Source organism: Hyaena hyaena, unplaced genomic scaffold (assembly GCF_003009895.1).
Source record: "Hyaena hyaena isolate Hyena2069 unplaced genomic scaffold, ASM300989v1 scaffold_327, whole genome shotgun sequence".
Lineage (NCBI taxonomy): Eukaryota > Metazoa > Chordata > Mammalia > Carnivora > Hyaenidae > Hyaena > Hyaena hyaena.
Window position 1 is genome coordinate 885,024 of NW_024080962.1, and position 25,458 is coordinate 910,481.

The window sequence follows — 25,458 nt, forward strand, 5'->3', positions numbered from 1 at the left end:
CTCTGAGCTGTTGGAATGTTAGGAACTCAAGTCACACTGAGCAACTAGAAACACAATCAGAAACTGATCTGAAAAAGGGCCGTTGGAAAAACAGTCCTGGAGTTAGGCCCAGAACTTGTTTGTGCTGTGTCCTCACCCAGAAGTTTCTACGCCCCCCCCCCCCCCCCCCCCCCCCCCCCCCCCCCCCCCCCGCCCGCCTCCACTCCATACCAGCCTGGCTTCTCATCCTCACACCTCAGCAAAATGTCACCTTGTCACAAAGCCCGTCCCTGACCACCCTGCCTGAGTCAGGTCACCCAATCAATGCTTTCTCAGTGCATCCTACTCTTTCCCTTCACAGCACTGATCGCAATGAATAATTATATGCTGATTGATACATTCAGTTGTTTAATATCTCCTTCCCCAGGTGACTGGAAACTCTGTGTCAGCCTGTGGGTTCCCCCTGGACACCTGGCACTAGAAGATAGTGAGTGTTTATTGAAGGAGTAAATGAGTTCTGTTTATGAAACTGTAATTTTGTTACCTGTTACTGACCATTAAGCAATTGGTTTGCTTTTGAATTATTATTACCAAACTATTAAATATATATATATATATATACACACACACATTCGTGTTTATAGCAACATTATTCACAACAGCCAAAAGGTGGAAGTGACCCATGTGCATTGACAGATGAATGGATAAATTATGGTTTTATATACAATGGAATATCATCAACCTAAAAGGGAAGGACAATGTGACATGTCTTTGGATAACCTTGAGCACATTACTATCAAGTGAAATAGGCCAAATATTGTCTTGATCCACTTCAAATGAGGCATAGAGACAGCTAGGGGGAGAGAAGAAGAGAATCGGTGTTTAATGGGTCCACAGTTATGGTTTGGGAAGATGAAAATGCTCTGGAGATGGACGATGGTGATGGCTGCACAATAACATGACTATATTTAATACCACTGAGCTTCACACTTAAAAATGGTTGAGATGGTGAATTTTGTGTTACGTGTATTTTACCATCATTTTAAGAAATAAACTTTAAAAAGACTTTGAAAAGTATGAAGTATTTATTACTACAGTCACGGATACCTTTGGTATTGTGGCAAAATAGAACATATTTTGTATAAATGTTAACGTATAAATACTGAGAATGTTGGTCACATATGGAACGAAAGTTTTGTATTGTGGCTGATTTTGGTGGAAGTTTCTTCTCTTCCCTTGTCCAATCGGAGAGGCCCTCAGGCCAGCCCTGTTCCTGACACACGGCAGGTATTTAGATGTACACGCTGACTGCACGGCTGGAGGTATTGCATGACGCACACGGGTACACACAGGTGGGTAAAGAAAAGCATGTCCGTGATACAAGAAGTTGCTTAAAATGTGTTCAGGAAGCCAACATTCATATCCTAGATTTCGGTAGGATTACTTCCTCAACCCACTTCAATTCTGTTTTCTGGGGAAAGAATTTAACAATGAATGTTTTTAAATAATCAAATTTGGGGGAAATCTTAAATAAGAAAGGTAGAAGTTTCAACTGTATTTATTTCTGAAAGAAGAGTTTGTTCAAAAGATTCAAAAAATTGATCCTCATAATCTGAATGGCAGAAATGATTATTATCACATCTTACAGAAAAAAAACTACGTGCGGCAGACAGAATACAGTCCCTGTGCTTAAGGGCAGGGCCGAGAAAGTAACAGAGCAGGGGCAGCCGGGTTCCATGTTGTTAACCAGGAAGTTCTGCAGCATTCTGGAAGGGACAGGAAGTAAAGGGGAGAGGAAGAGAGGGGAGGAGCAGGAAAGGAAAGGAAGGGGAGGAGAGGAGAGGAGAGGGGAGGGGAGGGGAGGGGAGAGGAGGGGAGGACCTTCTAATTCATCTTCTTAAAACTGAAAAGCCAAGTCAAATCCAACGATTAGGGTTGAACACAAACAGCTCGGAGAGGGGCTTCCGCACCTTCCTCCAGGCCAAGGCTGACTCCCGCCCAGGGAGCCTCCCGTTTCCAGGCCGTGGCCCCGTGCAGCTGAGAGCCAGGTCCCAGGACACACATGGCCTCGCTCTTCCTGTAAAGGGGGAGAACTTCCCCCGCACTCCACAGTTTCCAGAAGGCTGCATTGTTCCCGAGGCCCAGTTTGGAGTTCCAGAAGACCTCATTTCCTGCGGTTGTCTGGCCTTCCCGGTAGGTGGGAACAAAACGCTCCCATTCTCCTCTGCTCCCATTGACCGCGTCCTAACGAGCCTCAGAAATGGTACTGAAGGCCCCCCGACACCGGCAGCCTCACTCACTACACGCTTGAACGCTGCGGGAGTGTAAGGTGCGTGTGGGCGCGGTGGGCGCTGAGGGGCAAGGCCGTGGTGGAGGTGGCAGTGAGGAGGAAGTCGCTGAGAGAGAGACATGATAGGTAAGAAAGTCCCTGGTGACTGTGTCTGGACGATACCAACTTACCTTACCCTTAAAAAACTCGATGGCGGGGGGCTGGGTGGTTCAGTTAAGCGTCCAACTTCAGCTCAGGTCATGGTCTCACAGTTTGTGGGTTTGAGCCCCGCGTCAGGATTTCCGCTGTCAGCACAGAGCTGGCTTGGGGTCCTCTGGCTCCCTCTCTCTCTCCACCCCTCCCCTGCATATGCACACAGGTGTGCGTGCTCTCTCCCAAAAATAAATAAACATAAAAAAAGAAAGAAAGAAAAAAGAACTCAAGTATACCCGAAAGTGCCATTGAATTGAAATTTATTCTAATAAATAAGTCTTACTGATATCAAGTTAAACCAGTTTATACATAAGGGTAACATTTAAAAAACAGCAATTTTAAAAGAAAAAAAAAACAAGAATGTGATTGGGGCGGTATGTTGACTAGCCCTTTTCTCTCTTTGAGACATAATTTATCATCATGGCAGGGGTGTCTGCCTGATCGGGATGCTTTTAACAAGTCTAAGGGAGGTTTTTCCGTGCCCCCGAGAACTGGTACGTGTGTACCCCGGGCAGACACCTGCGGCCCTGGGCCCCGATTTAGATTACACTAGCCAGACCTTCCTTCTTCCCCTTTCTGAACTCTGGCCATCCCCTGGCAATACAGACCGGCTCTCGGTAACGGTGAGACAGGCCAGACCCCGGGGGCCTGGCCACCAGGAAGCCAGAGCCACTGCACCAAATACTCTTCAGGATCCCATTCGAAGTATTGGCAATCTCTCTGTGAGGCCTGGACGTCTTCAAATTACTCTTACAACTTTTAAAAAGAATAAAACAAAAAACCTAGAACGTCAGACTGGGAAATGCAAACAATAGAAGGAAATGATGAGGACCCTACGATGTTTGAGCTCTAGGGAACAGGGCAGCCTTAGCGACAGGAATTTCAGACTCTCTCCCCTCCTCCACTCCACAGTCTTGTTGAGGTCAAGGTAGAGAAGCAAAAGCTGCAGTCTCTTCAAAAACCCAAGAAGTTCAGGGTTTTATTTTTTGCTTGATGCAATTTGCATCTCTTTTGAACCTTTAAAGTAAACAAACAAATGTCAAGATATTCGAAAAATAAGACAGCGTAATGACAAACGAACTTAGTATACATGTTCAAATAATAAGCTGGATGCTTCTCTTCAACTTCTAGATTCCTTTCAGATGACGTATCTCTAAACTTAAAGCACTGGGTTCAATTATTTGTCCGCAAAAGCGGAATATATCTACTAGCTGAACATCTGGAAACTCAGGGAAAGTTGTGTATTTACTGTATCTTTATCCAGTGTATCTTGAGTTTTGGGACCTCCTGTATTTATCTCTCTTTTTCTCAAGTCCCCTGCTTATTTTTTTCAACCACCAGATGGGATTTCCCTCAGGAACCATGGAATACAGCTCTCACTAGAACAACTGCCAGAAAATAAAGTCACACTCAAAGTTATACCTGACATTGGTGATTGCGTGAAGTGCAAGCTCTCTAAATGTCGTAAGAGGGAAAGACTGTTAGAGACTTGATAAAACTTCTTAACCAATGATTCTTGGTCTCCCAAATGTTGAAAGGTCAGTCCTGGTTTCTCAGGCTCCAAGTAATAAAGGGTCGCTGGTTTCTGAGGCCTGGAGCTGTGGACCCAGGCTCTAAACTCTCCCCTTGAACTTGGGAATGATAGAGAAGGCCTCGCAGAGTGGACCCAGCCCGAGGAGCCGTGAAGGGACCACGTCTCCATCTCAGGGACCCAGCCCAAGTCTCTCAGAGGTGATTTGCAGGGTGGTGTTTTTCACTCTTGAGTTTCAACTTCAGGCTTCTCCATGTTAAGGTCGTTTATTCTACAACTTGGTTCTTGTGTCAAGTCTGTCCAGCCCTGATGTATAGCAGAAAACACAGCTCTCCTTCACCAGCCTGACGGAGCTCCTCGCTTGAGCAATAAGCAAGGGAACCGAACCCACTGTAGCCAGAAGTGACACCACAGCTGCGTGGTCTCACCTGAGCTCCTCTCCCCCCCACCCCACCCCACCTCACCTGAGCTTTTCGACCAGACACTGTATGGCTGTTCCAAATCTTGGCTGGACTGAGGACAGGGGAAGTGAGGAAGGACGGGCCCGCACTCACCCCTGCCGGAAGAAATCCCTCAGCTTTCCCTCCTCACCCAGTGACGAGATCAGTAAGACAGTTTCCTTCTGGGAAACCCATTCTGCTCTCGGTTCTCTCCCGAGCCCCTCCCCCCGCCATCCACGATTCCCCCTCTCCGAGGTGAGTCCTCAGGAAGCTCTCACTTGGTCAAACCCAAGCTCCCATGTAAAGGAGAAGGGACAGGCGGTTGCTCTGCTGCTCACAGAGACACACAGTAATGGAACAACCCACGTGCGGTGCTGGACGGGGGTTCTGATACGTCCCTTCCCACCCTCTGTCCTGGAGCTTGGCAACACCCCCCACTGTGGGCAGGGTACTTCCCCGCCTCTCCCTCCACGCTGGGCTCAGCCCCGTGACTCACTCGGGCAATGGGACGATAGCCCACACGGCGCAAGCGAAGGTGTTCACTGGCTTGTTCTCTTGCAGTCTCGCCGCTGTCATGAGAAGGACAAGCCAGGGCTGGCCCGCTGGCCCGGGAGGAAGAGGAAGGGCACCAGGCCCAGAAGCATTTCCAGCTGGAGCTCAGGGCCTCAGACTCATCAGAACCAATGCAGGACTGTTGTTTTAAGTTCTTGAGTTCGGGGGAACTTTGTTAGATAGCATTCTGAGGCAATAACTGACCGATACATCCTTTTGGATTTTCCCATCTGGGTCTGCAAACTTCTTGGACTACAATTTCCTTAAGAATAGAAGACACCTGGGGCACTTGGGTGGCTCAGTCAGCTGAGCGTCCGACTTCAGCTCAGGTCATGATCTTACAATGCATGAGTTCGAGCCCCGCATCGGGCTCGCTGCTGGCAGCCTGTCAGTGCAGAGCCCGCTTCCGATGCTCTGTCCCCTTCTCTCTGCCCCTCCCCCACTTGCGCTCTTTCAAAACGAAGTAAATATAAAAAAAAAAAGAATAGAAACTTTAGAGCCACCTGAACGAGAAATAAATAGCCTCTCACTTATTCTCAGCCCTTCCTCTGTCACATGACAGACTTGCCAATGGCGGAGGTACCTGCACACAAAGAGAAGCAACCCTCTGGCTGCCTTCATTCATGTCCAGCTTGTCTTTAGAGGCGGGAGGCCCACAACAGGTCCCTCAATCCCTCAGGACCTAATTGGTGATTGACGCCTCCCATCGAGAGCCATCAGCCCTTCCGCCGGCACCATTTCACTCTGGACTGTATCACACACATTACCCATAGGGGGTGACAGAAAGTCGCTCCAGAAAGGGATCCTGACCCACAGAGAGGCTATGGAAGACAAGGTATCAAGACCCTAGAGAAGCCACAGCCCATTGCCAAGTTGGTTTCATCCTCTTCCGGTTTACTCTTCGTCTAAAAAATCGACCATTAGGTGCTTAATGATGAAGACCACGGAGGCAGGGATATTTTAACACAGGACTCGGCACCCGCACCTCTTTTGCCACCTGGCATGTCCTAGCCCCCAGGGTACAGGCTGTCCCCTTGGGAAGGAAGCAGGGCTTACCGATAGCATCATCGTTTTGTTATCCTTGATGCCACACACAAGTCCCGGGCTTGGGCTCTGCTTTCTGAGCCAGCTATTTCTGGCTGAGTTACACAGCCAGCTCCCTCACCTCACTCTCTCCAACATCCAGCATCTCTGAACCTCTGTGAAGATCAGGTATCTTTGTCTGAAAACCTAACCCTTCCATCACTCATTGCCTCCATATTTTATCTTATTTTGTCTCCTTGGCTCCTTCTACCCAAATCCAGAAGACTCTGAGTATTCTATCTTCTCTGTCATAAAACCTTAACTTATAATCTCCCCCCACCCCCATTGGCCGCTTTCATTTAGAACATATGCCAATTAGTGTTTTCTTGCTTTACCTGCACTTCGCTCCTCCTAAAAGCCCACCCGTTTCTACAAAGGATTTCATCGGGAAAAGCCACGAATCACCTTGTCCCCATTTTGTAGTGAATTATTTATGTCACTCACGCTGTTAGATTTCACGTTCTTCAATGGCCAGGAACTGTGCAATTGCTTTGGTTTGTTTCCTCTGCTCTGCAGTTCTGTGTTCATTTACTACTCCAAACAGAAAATAATGAGAGAGCAACAGTGTAAAACCCCAAGGAATAAAATGGTGATTTTCTTAAAAGGCACAGAAAAGAATTGGGACACTGTGGATTGTTCTGGTGTTTTTCACCCTCGAAAGTATGACAAAAGTTGCCCCTTTAGCATTTTACCATGGACAAGTCCTAGTGTGGAGATGGATGGAGCTGGGGGTGGGGAACCCAGAGGGACAGTGGCCTCTGGGTGGGGAAGGGTCCATCCCTGGGAAAATGGTACCAGAAATCCATGCTAAGAGCCCAGCAAATGCATACTGAGTGTAGTGTGGGTTCCCAATGACCAGGCTCCACGCCAGAGCAGCTACTCTAAAAGCCCCAGAGGGAGAGCAGAATTTTGCCCAGCGCTCCATGTGTAGAAGGAGAAATGTGAAGTGTGCTAAGTACACCCACGTGTGCAAAGATGCAGTCACCTTTAACGGGTCATAATCAAACGTAGCTATCTCTGGAGCTCCCCATCTCCGCTGATGTCGAAAAGTTCAGTCTTGCTAATTTCATGATAATTTAGTCAATTCTAGATTATTTCTTTAAGTCCCTTTTGGGTACTCAGTCAATTCAGACATCACTTCCCATGCCTTTCGGTTCCTTCTCCCCCAAGGGTGATCTAAGTTCCGTGGAAAGGAACATTTCTCCTATAAGACTGAAATTATTTCTCAATAAAATGGTTTAAAACCATGGTCCCGTTAAGTAGTAAGTGCTCCGGTCTGGATGGAGACAGACGCGTGGATCTCTGAGGCTTGGCACAGGCTTTTCTCGTCGGGCGTGCAGAGCCGACTGCCACCAAATGGACTGCCCAGAGGTGGATTCTGCGGCTGGGCTGCGCCGGGTCTTCACTGAAGATTCCAGTGCTTTCTGGGGTTACCGCAATCCCAGACTTTAGACGTAAATACCTTTCAACAGAGGGGATGGGGGTGTAAGAGGGACTTCCCTCCGCAGACACTGTCGGAGATCCTACCCTGACTTGACTTGTGGGAGCTTTACAATCACACTGGCTGAGTCAAGTATGAACTAAACACCCCTGACCTTCATCTGTGTTTTGCACCCTATGTTAGTTAAGGGAACAAATAAGGACCAACATGTGTGTGGCTTAACACAGTCAAGATTTATCTCTCGCCAAGACAACTGTCCAAACGAAGAGCTCCTTCCTGCTACTCCCCTTTCAACTCAAAGTCCTTCTGTCCCCTGGCAGATGGGGAAAGAGTGCTCAAGGCATCGCTGGTTCTCAGAGAGTGTCACCTCAGCCCAGAAGTGACACGTTTCACTTCCACCTGCGTCCCAGTGGCTGTCGTCTCTGCCCCGCCTCCCTCCGGCTGTCCTTCACAGTTGACCCAGTTTCTCTGTGCAGCTGCAGGGGCCTCGCAGGAAACCAGACACTCACAGGGAAGCCACGCCCTCACCGGCACCAGGTGGAGCCTCATGGCCACCTCGGAGCCCGAGGTTAACAGCCAACCGTCGGTGACAAATAAATCCGGGTTAAAATCTCAACCCACATCTAATATGCTAGGGTAACCTTGAGGAAATTACGGGACTTGTGATTCAAAGGGCCATATCAAGATACACATAAAGCGTTTAGCACAGCATTTGGCATATGGTACGTGCTTGATAAACATTAGCTATTATGTTCCGTGTAGTCTCCTAGTCAGACTGCATGGGCCACAGCAAGGTCCCCAAGCCCTGTGGCATTTACTTCTGGCCCCTGAAACCATCTGTATGGAAACCCAGTAGCTGGGGGAGAAGAGTGAAGCCCTTGCCTCTTTCCTGTCCTCTGAGGTGACATTACCGAGGGAGTTGAAGTAGAAACAGATATAAGTAAGGTCATGGAAGGGAAGGGAGCATCTAGGGATAACAGAGGAAGGAGGGAAGCAGATGGGCAAGAGGAGAGCGCGGGTGGGGGTTGGTCAGGAGTCTGAGTGAGCCCTAGACCTCTCCCGGTCCAGCACCCATCCACTTCTCAATGGTTATGAATATGGGTGCTGGAGATCGTCCTGTCCGCACTGGGTTGGGATATGGTTCACCAAAGCATTCATCTCAAAAAAGCACTTATGCTACTCACCACTTGTTGGAAGTTAAACTATGTCCCCTCCCCCACCCTCAAGAAAGACATATTAATGTCCTAACCCTTGGTACCTATGATAGTGATCTTATTTAAAAAATAAGTTCTTTCCGCACAAGTGTAGGTAGTGTGCTGCATACGGGGCAAGTCTTTTGCTAATACCACGAGGGTCTCTGGTCCAATGAGTTGGAGTGTGTTAGTAATTTTTGCTATAATTTAAAAAAATAGGGTCTTTGCAGATACAGGTTCCGATAAAGTCAGCCAGGAGTAGAGGCATGAGCAGAATCTTTCTCTGAGCCCCCAAGAAGGATCCAACCCTACTGACGACTTTGGACTTCTAGCCTCCAGAATTGTGAGAGTGCATTTCTATTGTTTTAGACCCCCCAGCATGTGGTATTTTGTTACAGCAGCCCTAAGAATCTGATGCAGCAGTCACGCAATTAACAACTATTGTTAAGAATCTATTATCCTTCGGGTATTAGGAAATTAATAGATGTGGTTCTTTCCCTCATAAAGTCTGGTGGGGAAAATGGACATCAACCAAATAGCTCATTACGAAAGTCCAAGGTGTTTCCTCTCCTTTGCTTCCATTGCGAGGGCAGAAATGGGATCTTAGTCACCTTTTATCCCTAGACCTTAGCATAGTGCTTGAAATATTAAAATTAATTAAAAGTTGACCACATGAAGCTCGGTCATCTCATGATCATTCTCTCTGCAGTGTCGTATTCAAACAACACTGCCTCCAAAAATTTTAAGCAAAATGATGCAAGCTTTAGGCAAGAATCCTGAATGGGGTTGGGGGATGGGGGGAACGACTTGTACCCTGAAGCACACAGCAAGATTTCCTCAAGTCCTCCTTAGCATTTCCTTCTTCGGAGCAGCAGTTCCAAATTCCTTGCTCTCTCCCCAACTCCTGGTCTTTGTCACGCAAAGAAATATGACTTCTCTTGTCTTCTCAACAAGGGTTCTGCTTGATACTGGGAGAAGAGAGAAGCTATTTGATATTTCGACTTCATGTCTTCTTTTTCTCATGGGCTTATGAATTTTCGAATGCATGAGCAAACAGCCAGCTCCAAGGTCTCAGGTCTTTGGTTTTTGCAAAGCGGGAATGATTCTGAATTATTTAAGAGGGCCTGGAGAGCCTAGAACTCTAACACGGTGCCAGAGCCTTCTCCAGGGGCAGGAAATTAACCCATCCATAATGTATTTCCAATCATTCAGTGTCTTACTGAATGGTCAACACCCTTGCATTTTCCTCCCAGCTCCCTGCTTGGTGAAGGTGCCCTGTTGGAGGTCAGAAGGAGGAATCCTGGCCTGGGGATTTGCAGGTGTGTGCACTTGGCCGCGTTCCCCACTCCTTTCCTACAGTACACATGAAAACTGGGAGGGTTCCATTAGATCCCCTTGAAAGCCAGAACAAACTCCAGAATGGAATAAACTTAGACCACCAGCAGGATCAAGAAGATTAACCAAAGAATAGAACCTCCTTTGGGGAATCTTTGCAAGTTCTTTGTTAACCAGCACCTAATGGTTCGTTCTAGTGCATCGGCATTGCTCTGATAACAGTCTGCTCAGGAGACTCACAGAGCAGCCAGCACCCATGGAAAAGCAATGACCCAGACCCAGCGGAGGCAGAATGGCCAGGGGAGAAACCTCACACCCAGCCAGCAGGGAAACTCACGCTGAAAGACTGTGGAACTTCTAAAATTGGGCTTCACGTGACAGCTCAGCAGGGGCCAGGGATTTGCTAGGTAGCCTTGAATGCCTCAGTACCTGAGTGCCTGAAATGCTAAATGTCTTGGCGGTATCAATTTACCAAGTGTTCATTATAATTACCCCATTCCTAGCGAATTCGTTCAGTATGAATTTGGACACCATATAAGCAGTGCTTACATAAGAATTACCATATTAATTAATTAATTAATTAATTAATATATCATAATTAGTCATCTTCATTAATCTCTTATAATTAATTAACCTATCTTTAAAGTGATATGTTAACAATCACTTCATATCCCTTAAGATCCTTAAGCCACCGGCAGAGCCTTTGTTATAATTATTTATGCACTGTGCAAGGTATTTTCACATACATGTATTCACAGATTTCTCCCTGTGCCCTATCTATACATCACTGCTGCCTTGCCAAATACATTTGTCTAATCAATACCTCAGTGTCCTTATCTTTAAAGATGTCACCTTGTGTTTGCAGCTGTTAGCCCATCGATACACGTAAAGATTTCTGAGCTGCTTCCGTAGCCGTGAAATGTATCATACATTTCTTTACACCACATTCATCTCAAGGACCATCCAGATAGGAAAAACATCAGGACCTTTTCTATTAAACCATGAAAATACTCTCTTGATTGCTTAACACACTTTATCACCGAGGGCTCGATTCACCAATAAGCAAAATCATATTTTAAAATGTGAACGTTAGAATCACATTACTCTGAAGGGAATGATATTTTAAGTCCTAGGACTTTGTATGGGCCTATTTACTCTATCACCTTAAATATCTTGATGACAAGTGAAAAATGAAAAACAATGCAGATATTTGTCATATTCTTAGCAGACAATGGATTCTGTGAATATACGTAGCCCATCGGTTCTCTGGTGCAAATGAGAATGGAGAGAGATGAAACACACCAATGGCTGGGAAAAGATATTCAGAAAAGAAACCCAAAATGGTAAATCACTGGAGTGTTGACACTTCTTGAACTTGACCTTAAAGATCTTAACAGCAAAAGAGAGTTATTTTTAAACAGGTCAAACTATAAACTTAATTTATGTGGGGTCTAGAGGTACAGACCCGAAGCAAAGGTGACATACATATATAATTAGGAGTCAGACAACTCTTTTTATTCGTTTTATTAATACCACTTCAATTTTTGGCATTTGATTAGCCTTCTTTGTATTTAATTCCCAAATCCCAAGAGCAAATGCCTAATATCTACTGAACTCTTTTTTATTCCAGTGTGTGCACGCATGCACACGAGCGTGTATGTGTGTGTGTGTAGAATACAACCTAACACAGAATAGCAAATAGTTTTATTGTAAAGTACAGGATCCATATTAATGAGCATTCTTGTGCACTTCTATCAGGAAGACAGTGTGAGTCTCCTTGAGATGATGTTAGTCTCACTCATGGGTGTGACAGTATGACACATATGATCTATCACACTCATTTCCTTCATACGTTCTCTGCACGAGATGATGGCAATCTTATGAAAATGCAACAGGATTTGTTTATTACTTAAGGTTTATTTAAGGCTGTCACCATGACCTATATCCATTAGTAACCTCGCAGGTTCTTAAAGTGACACTTGTAAAAAATACCCGATTTTTAAAAATTCTAGTAAGGTTAGTAAAAGCCCGTGCAAAAGGTGTTTCTTTGCTGCCTTCTCCACTGCCTTCCCTTCCCTTCGGAGATTCATTTGGAAGACTTTTTTGATGATTATTTATTCATTTTGAGAGAGAGAGAAAGAGCGCACATGCAAGCAGGGGGAGGGCAGAGAGAGAGACAGAGACAGAGACAGAGAGGGAGAGAGAGAATCCCAAGAAGCCTCTGTGCCGTCAGTGCAGAGCCTGATGCAGGGCTCGATCCCACAAACCATGAGATCATGTCCTGAGTCGAAATCAAGAGTCAGACACTTAACCGACAGAACCACCCAGGTGCCCTGAGATTCATTTTGAGTTTCATCCACTTTTCCACAGATTTTAGGACTTCAGTAGGCCAGTGTTACATACATAGTGAGGTGCCCTGAAGAAAATAAAAATAAAAATGCCCTACACTCTTTTTCAGTGAGATTGAATTCTTGTGAGTTGACCTGGTTCTGAAATGTTTATTTACTAACATGGGGAAAAAAGCCTCACAAACCGAGCTGAGAGTTGTGGCTGTTTTCTCACGTCTGCAAAACCAAACCCACCACATGCACCAGAGGAGATGTCCTCCAGAGAGCCAGCAAGCGCAGCTTCTGAGGCGTTACCAAGAACACCGTATGGGATCAACTCGATGTCCGTGGCATCTAACAAGGAATAAGCATTTGACCAAACATTTGCTCCCCAGACAAAACAACTGCATGAATAAAAAGGTGGATCAGGCAAGTCCTCAATGAGCATTTATGGATGAAGACCTCACTTTAGAGCGGACAAGCCAGGAGCTCCCGCCGGAGCCTTCCGCCTGCCTGACGTAGATGGGCGTATCAGTCCTCGGGGAAGGAACTTGCAGGCCCATTGCAAATTTAACTCTGTTCAAAATCATGTTAAGGGGCTGCAAAGAATGCAGAAAGACTGTGTTCTTCAAGTGTCTAAGTTTCAGCATGAAAGTGTTTATTGTGTCCAGATACATGAACCTAAATAGAAGACAGTCATATCCATTGTTACCCAGGACTTGCACACGCCAATAATGATTTGCAGACTTTCCTGCCACTTGCTGATTTACCCAAGATTCAGCAGTTAGTTAGCACCAGGCTGGAGACCTCCAGGGGCCTCACTGGGGGGTAGAGCCCTTCCACCACCTAGCATGCCAATTTCCCTGCCAGGGAAGGGCAGCCTCAGGCTCTTCAAACTCACTGAAGTCATTCTGTAAAACCAAAAGGCACCAATGGCTGAATTCATTTTCTCACCTTCTGTATGAGTTTGCAAGAGTTGCTGTAACGAAGGATCACAGGGGGTCCTGGGGGGCCCAGTCGGCTAAGCGTCCGACTTCAGCTCAGATCATGATCCCACAGTTTATGAGTTGGGGCCCTGTGTCTGGAGCCTGCTTCAGATTCTGTCTCCCGTTCTCTCTGCCCCTCCCCCATTCTCTCTCTCTCTCAAAAATAAATAAATAAACATTTTAAAAATAAAGGTTTAAAAATAAAACAAAACATTAACAGAAACTTACTGTCTCAGAGTTCTGGCAGCTGGAAGCACAAGATCGAGGTGTTAGTAGAAGTGGTTCCCTTTGAGGCTCTGAAGGAAGAGCCTCTCTCCGTGGTGTGTAGATGGCTATCTTCTCTGTGTCCTCACACGGCCGTCTGTGCATGTCTATGCCTAACCTCCTCTTCTTACAAGGATGCCACTTCAGTCGGAGTAGGGCCCACCCTAATGACCTCACTTCACCTGATGAGCTCTGTAAAGACCACATTCTGGGGCTGGGGCTTCAACAGGTAAATTTGGCGTTGGAACATAATTCAGCCCTGAACACCTTCCTATAGGTATTTTGATGTCAGGTAGCACAACAACCTTTCAGACGCTTTGTTTCTGGTTCCCTCCATAGAAGAATAAGACAAATTAAGGATCGGGTTTGGGGGAAGCAGTCCACGCCTGTGTTTCTTTGCCAACTCCTTTAATCTCAGTAGAGTCTTAAAAAACCCCCCACCAAATACGGTATTAGACCAGAGCTAGAAAACCACAGTAGTAAGTGGGGAAAGATCAAGGCCCACAGGACAGGGCTCCCGGAATTGCGTGCTGGCTGCTGGGTGAAGACTTGCAGACCCTGGACGGAGAGCACGACCACCCCCACAGTGACCCACCCATAAAAGCCATCTTAAGGGTAACAACACCAACAAGACATGAACCACAGGACCAGCATGCCAGAAGGGCTTGCCTTCAGTTACCAGACGCAGTGCAGACAAGTCCCACCTTGAAGGTGAACGGCCCGAGAGAAGCGTCCCTGGTTTGTCCTCACACCCCTGAACGGCAAGGAGGAAGGCTCAGTCCTTCAAGAGCGGGATTCTCTGCAAACTCAGTAACACGACCATCTAGAACCACTCGGTCTATTTTTCCGGACTCAAATGAAGACCGTGACTCTGAAGCTTTGACTCTTGCTCCGAAGATAAAATGGTCTTATAATCTTCAGAGATTTCCAACCTAGCACGTGCAAAAGAACTATACATTATGTGCTTTTGTTCCCAACCTGACAACTGGTTCCTTACACTCCTATTCTGTACCAATATCTGAAGAAAATGCTTGGAAATGATGGGGAATGGTGCTCCAAGGGGGGAGGGGAAGCTTCCTGTTAAGGAGAGGGAAGAGAATTCCTTTTGAGGATGGGAAAAACACATTAACACTGTTTGAGCCAAGGGTCTTAGTGAAGTAAGCTTAACTTTTAAAAGAACGCTCGCATATCGGGGCATCTGGGCAGCTCAGTCTGTTAAGTGATCAGCTCTTGATTTCAGCGCAGGTCACAACCTCACAGTTTTGTGAGTTCGAGCCCCAAGTTGAGCTCTGCACCGACCACAGGAAGCCTGCCTGGGACTCTCCCTCTCTCTGTCCCACCTCCTGCTTGCCCTCTCTCTGGTTCTCTCAAAATAAATCAATAAACTTAAAAAAAAAAAAAAGGTTCTAATATCTCAGTTGAACTTATTAATAACAGAGAGGATTTATCGTCGAAATCTTCCTGAGAAAGCACAACATAGACCATCCCTAACTCAGCAAAAAGCCTAAAACACCATCTGTTGCTATGCTGAACCATTTGACTGGGGGAGAGGGAGTGGAGAGGGCTGACAAGTTGGAAAGCACTCCCAGGCACATAAATATCAACTCTTGAGTCCTCGGTTTGGGAGCCCAGAGGAGAGAAGGAACCTCCTTCCTGGATGCTTGCTTGGGATGCTTGGATCTCAAAAATGTGTGAAAGCATGTAAGTGGCACACTTACCCAACCCTACCGAAGCAAGATACATTAAACAAAGGTGTCAGAGAAGTTTGGAATAAGGAATATTTTAATGCCGCTTTGAAAGGATTTCACCCTAAGACGCGCACAGCCATCGTTTGACGGTTGTTTATTTATGAAACTATTAAACTGGAAGTACATTTAAACCAGCCTCTAAAACACCGTATGGTGTGCAGTCACCCCGGCCATGGCAGACTTCCACCCCATCGCAGAAGTGTTACAGGGAGGAGATTTTCCTGCAAACGCAGTACTTTGGTAAAGCGTAACCCATGGCAAAATCCAGCATGGCCTTTACCCGGGACATTAGGCCTCTGGCACGAGCCGTCTCAGCATCAGCGTCCTTTCCAAGCGGTAACACGCACGAGCAGAGAATGGCCGTCGGAAACGAAGGAAGGGCCCCCCAGGTCTGCCGGGCAAACAGCAGCTTGGTTAGATCATCCGGCCTTGGATAAGGCAGGATGGGAGCCGCACAGACCAAACGCTGCGTCTGCGGGAACAGCAGCGAATCTCTCCGGGCTGTGTCCCCGCGACTTCAAGGTGACCCACGACGACAAAGCCGTGGGAACTGGGAACTGGGAGCGTCGTCCTGTCTGATGTCTTACGGTGACACGTGCGAGGGGCCGCCCTGGCTCTCAGGACTCCGGAGCCGGCCGCTGTGCCCGAATCGGCCGGTAGGTGGCGCGCCAAGCTACCGACTCCGCCGAGCCAGCTGGGAGCCGCTTGGGCCGGCCAGGCAGGCGAGGGTTTTGATTCATAAAAAGCATAAATTCTACTTGATGAACAATAATAATAAAGGAAATGGAGTACTGGGCACCATAGAGATGAAATTTTAAGGCCCCGAAATCAAGTTATTTGAGATTATTTAATTTAATTTACTAAATTTGAATAACTGTGCGATGTAATGATGCATGACAGGGCATTTAGGTTTTATAGCTTCTAAATGCTTCTCTTTAGGGTGATTGCACTCAGTTGCACGGTCGCCAGAGAACTCTGTCCCCATCTCCAAGCTGTGTAAACAAATTGAGGGGAGAATAATGACACATTGGGAAAAGGGAACGGAGAATCTATTGAGGAGACAGTTACAAAATGTCCCCCCCATTTCAGGTAGTAAACGACCTCAAAAGTATTCAAAGGTCAGTATTAAAATTTTCATTAATATTAGCACAGCAGCTAAGCCTAAGCGAAGCACTTTCCAGGTGCTTCTTGAAGCGCAATCCTCATTTCATAATAAAAACAAGATCTAGGGGCGCCCGGGGGGCTCAGTTGGTTAAGCGTCTGACTTTGGCTCAGGTCACTAACACACAGTTCGTGGGTTCGAGCCCCGCGTCGGGCTCTGTGCTGACAGCTCAGAGCCCGGAGCCTGTTTCAGGTTCTGTGTCTCCCTCTCTCTCTGACCCTCCCCTGCTCATGCTGTCTCTCTCTCTCTCTCTCTCTCTCTCTCAGAAATAAATAAAACATTAAAAAACAACAAGATCTATACCAATCTTTAGATCCACATCTAAATGTGTCAAGTTGGTGTATGTTTACTTCTAGTAGCTTCTAAACTGACAAATTAGGACACTGCAAAATCTAGGAATTCTGTGCATCCTTTGATCCATGAAAATTTTCTGCAAGCTGACATAAAAAGTCCTTTGATAAAAATGCAGCCGCACATTGTCCTCAGCGGAGCTCCGAGGCACGCATTCGATATTTGCAAAATGTGCCTGCGTGTCTGCCTCAACGTAGGGACTTGCACACCCACCGCTTTAACTCGAGTATCTGTGAGTGTGTGCACAGATACGGTTATATACACGCTGTCTGTGCACCACTCTTCCTCTATTGTTTTCAGCATAACCGATTTTGGCACCCGCTTTTTAGCACTTTGGAAGGGCCTTCATTAGCACTGGGATAGTATCCAAAAAGAATCCAGAAAAATCAACACATGGCTGCTCTTGTTCTCACGATAAATGACAGCTTTGGTGGAAAACAACAACAGTCAAGAAGCAAAACAAAAAGCAAAAAGCGACAAGAGTAGCAATAACATGAATAGAGGAAGTCAGACATCACTAACGCAGATTTTTTTAAATTTTAATTTATTTATTTATTCAATTTTTACAACTTTCTTCCTTTACCACTAAGCCTCCGGGTACTTCCAAGCAACTAAAAATATAAATAGTGAAAGTATATTAAGAGCCCTGGGGGCGGGGGTGGGGGGTGCCAGTCACGAGAGCTTCCATCTCCTTATAGACACATGCTTATTATATATATAAACATGCTTATTATAGTCTTAAAAATATGTGAAAGCAGGTAAGTGGCACATTTATCTGATTTGATTGATACGGTACAGCAAACACTGCCCATGAAGCTATACCAGCCACCAAATTGAAGGCCGTCCATTGAAACGTCCACACCAATAATCCACAGTGCTTTGGAACCAGAGTTCTGAAGAGACCAGCCTTTCTTAGAAAACAGAATCTCCCTGATTACCTGAAAGTCTTATCTCAAAATCATCAATAGGAACTCCTGGGTCATTCAGAGGCCATGAGAACGTGTAGGGAAAGCAATGATCTCCAAGTTCATCAAAAACTCCATAATATCCAGTGTGTGTGTGTGTGTGCGCGCGCGCGCGCACGCGTGTGTGTGTGTGTGTGTGTATATGCCCTCACACCATGCCTTAATAGGAAGATAATAAATCACACTTCACAGAAAAGAGGTACTCAAACTATCGAAGACTTTGATTCACAAAGTTAATTCCTTTGCCCTTTAGCTGTCAAAACAGTAGTGGAAAATTGAAGTGTCTTAAAGGGCACAGCCCTTTAAGACTAGCGGCTCTGCCCCAGAGACCAGACATCAAGGGGGAAAACCCCCTTGGGTCTTCAGAAAAGAGAAGTCATGGTGCCATTCATTCCTCCACTAGCCCCTTGCCTTCTCTTTCCTCAGTTTCTCAGATCTTGTGAATTCTTGGTACTGGAGGGTCTTGAAATTTTTCCTGGAAAGGAGAAGAGGAAACAGGAAAGCAGGGAACTGGTACTACTACTACTATTACTACTTCTACTGCTACCACTAGAACTACCACTACTACTACTAATAATAATAATAAAAGGGAGCAAGTGCATGACATTTGTAGGAACACACTTCAGAACAGGAAAAGGATACGAGAAGAATGGCAAGGACCAGCTTTATGAGGAACCCTGCACAACGGCCGGTGAAGGTCACCAGCAAAAGAAACACTGAAAGAGCGAAATCTTAAGCTTAAGACATGCTAGAAGTGTGGCTCTAGAGTAATTCAAAACACAGGAAGAGCCTGAGATTATAGATCCCCGCAGACAGGAAGCGAAGCATCTCCAAATGAATCCACTCATTCTACAAATATGTGTTAAGTGCCCATGATGTGACAGGCACCATACCAAGCAAGAGGCATACAGAAGCAAACAAGACGTGTCTTCTGGACGCCTTTCTTACATAGAAGCACGGCCACCATTTTGTCTGACTTTTAACTTAGTGCACAAAATCCTCTAACTCAGGAAGCAGACGTTTGAAAACCTTGTGAGTCTGTGGATAGAGAGGAAACTGAGCCCCAGAGCTGAGTGTCCCTAAGGTGGTGGTGTCTGCCTGGAACGGGCTTCAACTGTCTTCTCTTCTCCCCCCGAGCCCTGCACGCTGAACACAGACTCTCTCGGGGGCTCAGCAGTTATTCCACACTGTAGCCTAAGTATCTGTTGACAACACTTCATCCTTAGAAACAGCTCCATTTCAGCCTATGGCTGATAATTATTATGAATAAGCTAACACAATCTCATGTTTGACAGAATTGTCTAACTCCCCAAGAAGGACCAGAAAGCCGATTGTAAGGCTTCCAAAAGGAGGAAAGATTCCAAGTAGAACTGAGGCTACTTCTCGACAGCCTATTCAATAACCTTCTCTCTTTCATCTCCCCCAAGATGAGAGAAGCAGCCTGGCATTTGGCAGGGAGACCAATGTCAGCACTCTATATTTACTTATTTATTGGCAGTTTGGAAGGCAGCCACCATTTATGGTCCTTCCTTCCCAAATAGAGGGAGCGATGACTCCTGCCAACAATGTCTCCATGCCACCTGACTGCCCTCTCTCCTCACCAGCCAAGAGGGGAACGGGTCCAGGACATTCATTGTTGGCCGCCATATTTATAACACTCTTAATGCTGCCTATACTCTAAAAGACCCCAAATGGAGAAGATAGTCGGCTGCAATTTCCCAGAATGGAAAGGCAGAGCCTGACTCTATCCATACCCAGCCACACAACCCCAACATGGATGATCTGCTTGGAAGTTTGATAGAAAGACCTTGGAGAGAGCCCCAAAGAGTTTCAGGTACGCATGCATGATGTATTTGAGAAATCGTCCTTCTGAGAAAAGACCACATAAACTGGGATTTGTCTGGGGAGCAAAAAGAGACAGCTAGGGACGTAGGACCTAGACTGGTCTAGAATGATATTGGGAGAGTGAGATTATCTTTGAATGAGAGCAAACAGCGATTTTCAACTTCTCACACAGCTAGAACAAGAGAAATCAGAACATTTTAAAGCCAGATAGCCCCATAGCAATGATCTGGTCTGACCTCTTCATTAAGCAGATGATGCAGCATCTCCTTTAGGAGAAGATTCTGGACAAGATGGATTAATGCCCTGAATCCAAGCAGAGTGCTAGATTCTCACAATCGACTGACACCAGCACCAGAAAGATGAATTTAGACATCATTAAGAGCACAGACATGTCACCAAAGGTACTCGAACTGCAAGTTAAATTCTAGTCAAAAGTAAGCAAGTTCGTTCGGTCAGGAGCACGGCACAGCTCGGGGCCAGGAGTCCTCCTTCTGATGAGATCAACAGCTCTTAGTGGACCCCTCAGACTGCTTTTGAAAGCAATCTGACTGTACAATAGGATGCCGAGCCAGTTCTACCAGTCAAGGGCCTAGGAGAATGCGGTTTTGTTAATTGCTGGGCCTAGCCTTGTGGAGAAATCCAGGGAGCCTTCTAGACAAGCATTTCAGCTGCGGCTCCCCAGGTTGTCCACACTTACAGGCAATTTCACGGGAAGCAGGTTGTGGACACACCACGTAAGTACGAAAGCTCAGTCGGCCCCCACCACGGCTGCGGCATGAAATTTCCCGTTTGCTTCGCAACCTCCGAATTCAAAGCAAAATTGCCACCAGCTGTGCTTTCAGCTTTCTCCAACTGCAAGGGAAAAGCAAACCATCTTTGATGATAATGTGGGTGGAGGAACATTTAGGGAACCCCTCCTCCACCGAAAGTTAGTCAAGGTTGAGGAAAGTCAAAGTCAACGGTACCAGTAGAGTGGTCATCTGCCCTCAAACATGGTGTCCAATGTAGTCCCATAGATGGAACTGTGAGACTAGACTGGAGGTCAGAAAAGACTGGTGATCTTACCTTTCCTGTAAGTATACAATCAAGATATATGTTTGTCCACAGGAAAACTGTGACCCGGATGTTCTCAGCAGTTTAGACATTTAATGTGGCAGAAATGAGGTAGGTGACAGACTTTCCACTTCCCAAACACCTAGCTCTCCTTTCCACCCTGTATCGTGCGCACACCCTGCCCGCTACCATTGCAAATCCATTTTCCATCCCCACTTGGTCAATTCCTGCCCATCCTTTAAAAGCCAACGCAAATATCGTCTCGGTAAAATCCCCCCATGTCTCCAAGACAGAATTAGGCACGCTGCCCTCTGTGATTCCAGACATAAAACATTAAGTATTGTACATATATATTTGACACTGATCACATTAAGCTGTATGACACAGGAAGACAGGACAATAACTGAGCTTTGGGGTCAGTGGTAAGAAATTCTATGCCCCAACTCTTCCACTTACAAGCTCTGTGTCCTTGAGCAAACTGTCCAATCTTCCTGATCCTTAGGGCAATTCTACCCATAAAATGGGGACAATCATGCCTAGTTTGGAATAGTCTTGTGAAGATGACATGAGAATGGCGAATAAAGCCCCCAGCACTGGGTCAGACTCAGAGCCAATACTCTACAAATCAGTCCCCTCCCTCCCTTCAAGGGCAAAAGCATGCCTTTCTTCATGGGTCCTCAGTGTTGAGCATAAAACATACCAGAACGTTCTAGGGACTTAATACGTCAATGAATGTGATACCTCAGGACAAACAGGGGCCAGTTTTTAATCATAGAATGTCGAGCCTAGGGAGGACCCTAAACCAATAGCACTTGACCCAATGATCATTAGAGAGGAAGCTCAGAGAGGGCAAATGTCAGGGCCGGGTAAGAGCCCCTCCTCGCCTGCTCCCAGGCCAGGACCACCCCACCGTTTCTGGCTGCCTGCACAGGCTTATCCGCTTCGAGGCGGTGCAGACCAGAAGCTGCGTGCGCCCTCCTGGGAATACATTTCCGCTGGCCTCTTTGCCCATCGATCTGGAGACCAGCGCCAGCCTCGGTGGCCATTTCAATACGAGTGCCCCCCAGCTATCAGTGGTGAAAGGCACTTTCTCGTCCTCCACACTAACATGGCTTCATTCGCACTGGAAATGATAGATGATTCACAGGCATGAGACACCGTGTTGTGCTACATTCAGAAAGGATGCAAATGACAAAAACATGTTGCCTTCTGGATAGGCAGGGAAATGGCACAGAGCAGAGCGCACCCGGCTCCTTGCTCCGTGTCTGGCTAGGCGGTTTCATGGCATTGAGCGGCACTGTGTGAAGGCACCCACGGCATACCATAACTCTCACAAAACAGCGTTTTCATGTGCTAATGGCAGCTGAATCAGAAACACATGGATTTAATTTCCTTCAAAATACCCACGGGTATAAAAATCAATGCGGGAACGCCATTTGGCTAACTGTATTCGGGGCTTTGCTGAGCCCAAAAAATTGCGAGACAACGTTGGAGATGGCTGGTGCAGCCCCACATCCCACCAGGTCCAGCCCACCCCCGAGCACAGCCCTGGCCTAATGCGATGTGAAGCCCCGGCTGTCTTTCTGGAGAGAGGCAGGTGCTTGCTGTGTGGTACCTTAACGGCTGCCACCTCCGCAGATTTCCTGCTTTCTGCTGTTCGTTCATTTGCTCAGCCTCTCCTACCCCACAGCCGTCAGGGAGATCTCATTTTGGCAGCAGATCGGGATCCCTGCCTGAAAGTTGATAGAGGTTGAGCTATTTGCAGAAATAATGCTTTCCAGACGTACTAAACAGTACCCCTCCTTCCAGATGGAGTGGCATTAGTGTTGCTTGCAGCCATTTCCTCACCTTCTGGTAGACTTGTCAGTTCTCCCATATGCACCACGAGCCTTCCGTATTCTGGGGAATCTCGGAAAACTGCTCAGGCCCCCAGCTTCTCAGCGCTCGCAGGCACAAACGCGCGCGCGCACACACACACGCACACGCACACGTGCATTCATAGAGCCTCCGCTTTTATGTATGCACGTGCAGTTTTCTTCCCCCACCCCCTGGGAGTCAACTTAGATTTTCAAGGGAGCTAATCACTAAATGTGAGAGCTTCGCAGCCCAGGGAATTAGACAGGCATGAATCCATGGGAGACCCAGAAGCCCCTGGGCTCTGGTGGGTGTTTCCACCACTCTGGTCACCAGTGGCAAGATCATTCACAGCTCCTTTTGGTGGCCTCTAGTTTTGAACGTCGGAGGGGGCCCTCGGTGAAGAGGCTACTCCTCTAGAGAGGAGCCTAGGGGCTTTCCCAACATAAATCCATTGAGGGCTGGCTTAAGCCTCTTTGTGTTATGGCCCATACGTAGGACACTTTGTCTGGATTGAGGGACCCCATAATATCACACCCATGTGCTATTTCCTTACTGGAAAACTATCCCGCTTGCCATATTGTATTTGCTCTGGGCGATTTAAACATGCCCAGGCCAGAACCCAAGTTACTTCAAACAGGTCATGTATCAGAGCTAGGAAGGCTCTGAGATCTGAAGCTCTCAGGGCACCAGAGGGGGCACTATCTTTATACACTCATGTCTTCAGTCTAGTGGTCAGACGGGGCACTACACCCCCCCGGGGGCGGGGGCGGGGGCGGTCCAGTAGGGAAAATGGCCCCATTTTCCTACAACTGTCTCCTTTGGTTTGCCTTTCTGCTTCCTTTTCTAAGTCCATCCTGAAACGGAGCTTTCTTTTTCAAGGGGGGAAGCCGAGAGGGGACAGGAAGGTTCTACATTCGTGGAGAGCTTCCCTCTCCCCTTGCTATCCTGAGTGTGTTCAGGATAGATATGCTCTCCCCGCATAATCTAAGATCTGCCCTGTTTCTGTTCCCACAGAAGAAAGACCCATGCACCCCAAGTGGATGAAGGGGTTGAGGTTGGCTTCTCAGAAGATCCTGACACCCAAGGCTCTCAATGCTACTACACCCTGTGAAGGTCAGGTTGGACAGCCGAGGCCAATTACCAAACATAACAAAGACAAGAGAAAACGGAAAATGCATTTTAAAAAATACAGAAACCATTGGATATAACTGATACCTTCCTCCTCAACTCTTCAATTATTACAGAGTCAGTATATCCTGTGTGACCTTGCGCAAGTTACTTAACCTCTCTGCGCCTCGGATTCCTCACCTGTAAAATGGAGCTAGCACTAGTAAGTACCTCATAGATTTGTTGTGAGGATTAAATGAGATAAGGCATATAAAGTGCCGAGAACGAGATTGGAGTAGAGTGAGTGGTTTCTACCTCCCGGAAACCTTACTTCCTATTTCCTTCCATGCCTGAAAAGACCTTGGCTGTCAACCCAGCCATTGCCACTGGCAGGTGTGATATTTATCATACTTCTGGGCCATTGTTGTTGATGCCCTTGTCCTTGTTGTGTGAGTTGAGTTACTCAAGGCTAGGTTTGTTCCTGGGACTTATGGTCCTCAATGATGGGCTACTTCTTCTGGAAAGTTCTTCTGGAAAGTCACTGTCCTGGCCATCTCAGGAAAGATCGCACACATTCTAGCCTCATTTCTTGATCCCCGCATCCCTTGACCTTGCTAGAATGACAAAGATAAGATCACTTTGCAATTGTTGTACCCAACTGTGCTCAGAAGACATATTTCTTCCAATAGAGGAGAAAAGAGAGCTTGACAACCAAATAATTGCTTTATTTGTTCAACTGTGCATCTTCCCGCCTGATCAAGTCTTCATAGGCCTTGAATCTCTCCTCCGAGAGCCTGGCAGATTTTGCCACGTTTCTTAAAAGCTCCAAACCTTTTTTCTCTGATGATTCGAAACACACAAAAGCAACAACAAAATGCTTTTCACAAGTTACAGCAATTTTTCTTAGTATTTCAAAATGCATCGTGCTGCTTAATCACTGTGCCTGTATAGTCTACAAGTACAAATCAACTCTTCCATAGTCGCTTTCCTCATGTCCGCCCCTCTTCCATTTTGGAAGTCCCCAAAAAGCAAAATATCACCCTCTCTAATGCTTTCTGCTACTGCTGCTGGTAAAAGGAAACGAAACATATTAGTCACCTCCCCTCAACCCAGGCTCCGGATTACACTGTGAGCCTTGTTCATTAATGCGGGTATGGGATGCAGAGAAAGAGGGGGTCCACTCAGCCCGGGATGAGAGTAACAAGTTGATCGGCGTGACACACCAGCTCCGCAAGGGGGAATACCTTAAACAATCCCATCAACACTGATTTACTTTAACCAGGTGATATTTTAATGATCCAACCCAGGCGCTCCCCAAATGACTCCTCAAACTAAGAGCGCACACCACCTTTAAAAGGGGGGAAAAAAATCACACACACACACACACACACACACACACACACACACACACACAAAACAACCCAGAGAGTTGACACTTGCGGATGAGTCTAATTCCCTTTGTCCTGTGGGCATGCGCTGTGCCGGGAGAGAGCTGAGTTTTGCTGTCATCGGAACTGACCCTCAGGCCCCCGGGAGGCCCACAGCCTGTCTGCTACAGTGACAGGGAGAGGAGCCAAGCTTCAGCTTGGGGTCCTCAGATGTGTCGCACAACAGGCTACATCCAACTCTGACGAGGGCAGCTGGATCACATGAATTTTTAAAGTAAAACAACTGATTTTGTGGTGGGGGGAAGGGGGTAGCGGGGCTTGCTTTTCCCCCCTGTGAAGCCCCCACGGAAGAAACGCACGGGCCGGCAT

At 46.8% G+C, this 25,458-nt stretch overlaps 1 long non-coding RNA gene across 1 annotated transcript; it reads left to right on the top strand.

Annotated features, from left to right (window-relative positions):
* The first annotated feature begins 1,895 nt into the window (after positions 1-1,895).
* On the top strand, positions 1,896-23,807 carry LOC120243109. The gene is made up of 3 exons (XR_005531224.1): positions 1,896-2,172; positions 20,792-20,848; positions 23,609-23,807. It is a non-coding gene; the product is annotated as an uncharacterized LOC120243109 (long non-coding RNA).
* The last annotated feature ends 1,651 nt before the right edge of the window (positions 23,808-25,458 follow it).